At 37.8% G+C, this 2682-nt stretch overlaps 1 pseudogene; it reads left to right on the top strand.

The window, feature by feature from the left end:
* Window positions 1-460: 460 nt before the first annotated feature.
* On the top strand, window positions 461-1743 carry LOC145127228 (mitogen-activated protein kinase kinase kinase 18 pseudogene; annotated as a pseudogene).
* The last annotated feature ends 939 nt before the right edge of the window (window positions 1744-2682 follow it).

Below are 2682 nucleotides of genomic sequence, written 5' to 3'. Positions count from 1 at the left end.
TTAATTTAAAATAGCCAATGGAATTTTACATATTCCTTCACATCTGTTTTTAATGGTAAATTGTAATACATAACAAAATTTAATAATATTAGTTCTCTTATCTCTATAATTTACCTTTCTACTATAACTTTTTCCAATAATCCGTCAGTTACGTTTGTAACTGCTGTGAATTACCATGGGCGGTGGTAAAAAACAGGCGGGCGCCGCAATGTTAAAAATATGACTTGTCACAAACGTGCGACAGTGAAAAATAAGGAGCGCCGATGTCGCAGTCACGCCAGATGCTCACGTGTTCTCATGTGATTGGCTTTATTTGAACTTTGAAGCCAAGTAAACGCAACGCCGCCCATCGTCGGCCAATCCTCCAAATCCCTCTCCTTTCGCCACGTGGTTCAATCACAACTACTCTACACTCCTTTTATATTCCAACCCGCCATTGTGCTTTTATGCTAATAACAAACTCATCAAAATTGAAATTTCTCTCACTTTCTCTCTCAAATGAACTGGAAAAAAGGTCCCATCATCGGCCGTGGTTCCTCCGCCACCGTCTCTCTCGCCACCAAAGTCACCGGAGACCTCTTCGCTGTCAAGTCTGTCGAGCTTTCAAGTTCACAGTTCTTACAGAAAGAGCAAGAATTTCTTTCTAAATTAAAATCCCCTCATGTAATCCAGTACATCGGGTTTGATGTTGATTATGATAACAACATTCCGATGTATAATCTGTTCATGGAGTATGCACCCGGTGGCACGATTTCAGATGTGATTAAGAAACAAGGAGGGTGTCTTGATGAGGGCTTGATCGGATCTTATACTCGTCAGATTCTACTTGGGTTGGATTATCTTCACTCCAACAATTTGGTGCATTGTGATATCAAGTGCCAGAATGTGTTCGTTGCCAGCGATGGCGTCAAAATTGGTGATCTTGGGTGTGCTAAATTGGCGGAGATCGGCGGAGTTGCGTCCTCTGTTTTTTCAGGTACACCGGTTTTCATGGCTCCGGAGGTTGCAAGAGGTGAAGAACAAGGGTTTGCGGCTGACGTGTGGGCTGTTGGGTGTGCAGTAATTGAAATGGCAACCGGTTCTAACCCGTGGCCTGCGGTAAATAACCCGGTGTCTGCTTTATACAAAATTGGGTATTCCGGCGATGTACCATTGTTTCCGACGTGGTTATCGGTGGAAGCTAAAGATTTCTTGAATAAGTGTTTGCGAACAAATGCTGAAGAAAGGTGGACAGCAAACCAACTTCTTCAACACCCATTTGTTGATTCGAATTCTGATTTCCGAAAGATTCAAAATTTCCCCAGGAATTCTCCAAGTAGCATCCTGGATCAAGGATTCTGGGACTGTTTTGAAGCGCCGGAGCCTTCACCGCCGCTGACCCATTTCATGAACTTCTCCGGCGAGTCTCCGCTGGTTAGGATAGGACAGTTGGTTGAAGGAACTCCTTCACGTTTGCCCATTTGGGTTGACGAAGAAGAGTGGATGACAGTAAGAACAAATCAGATAGACAACGAAGAATTGGAAGAGGACAACACTGAGTCGACTCGTATGAACTCGTTTTCAGAAGAAGCGTTTTTTTCACGACCTGTTAGAACAAATTTAGAATCCAGTGTAGTTGAAATGAGTGGAGCAAGTGTGGTTGTTTCAAGATTTCTTGATTGTAAGAACATGAATAATAATAATAATTGTTTTCTGATTGATTCAAAATTAAGCTATTCGTTATTGGCTCTCACTGTTTTCTGATTCGTCACGTCTCGTTTAACTTTTGGTATATTATTTTGGTTTTTTGAATGTTTGATGCCGCTTTTTTTTATGAAAGAAGAATCAAAGAGAGTGGGGAAGGTCAGACACTTATTTAGTTATTTATAGTTTTATACATAAAGATAAAGATGCTACATCTTTTACTAATTTTAGTAAGAAAAATAATTTGGTCAACTTGAAAAGTAATATTTTAATGGGTTGCTTTAAGTTTGTTTGTAATATAAGTGGAAAATTGATTTTGTAGAGTAATTAATTATTATTATTTTTTTCATTTTTTATAGTTTTATTAAACTTACCTTTATTGTTTCAAAACAATATTTTTTAATCGGTTATGATAGGTTTAACCCGTTTAGCTCTTTAAAAAAAATATTAAACTTAAGTTTATTGTTCAAAAAAATACTAGTATTAAACTTATATTTTTACACACAAATTATCAATAAATTAGCTTGTAGATACATTTAGTGACTTTCATCTTTTCTAATCATCATCAATTTTTCGGTAATTTTCTTCGACCAACAAAATTCCAAAAGAATAAAGATAACATTATTTTCTATGTTCATTTAAAAAACTGTAAAACGCATGATTTCATCATTCTTCACTACGGTGAAAACCTCCTCACTCCTACTTTACTTCCGTCATCATCCTTCCTTCCGAAGCTCACACATTTCTCTGCTACTCTCATCCTGCTACTTTACAAAAACCACCCATCCCTACATCCCTCTCTTGCCTCTTTCTTCTTAAACAGTGCACCATTACTAACAACCTTCATTCAGAGATTTTATATTATTTTCGTGGTAGTGGTATTTGTGAATAGCAAAGATGGATGGTTGTGGTGCCGAATGATTGTAATTGAAGATAATGTTTGTAGCTGGAAGTGGATTGTGTAGGCCGAAGGAGATGACAATGTCATAATGTAATGGT

Source organism: Lactuca virosa, chromosome 7 (assembly GCF_052849685.1).
Source record: "Lactuca virosa cultivar CGN04683 chromosome 7, Lactuca_virosa_CGN04683_v6, whole genome shotgun sequence".
NCBI lineage: Eukaryota > Viridiplantae > Streptophyta > Magnoliopsida > Asterales > Asteraceae > Lactuca > Lactuca virosa.
The sequence above is the reverse complement of the archived record's forward strand: the minus strand, read 5'-3'. Positions and strand labels throughout refer to the sequence as shown.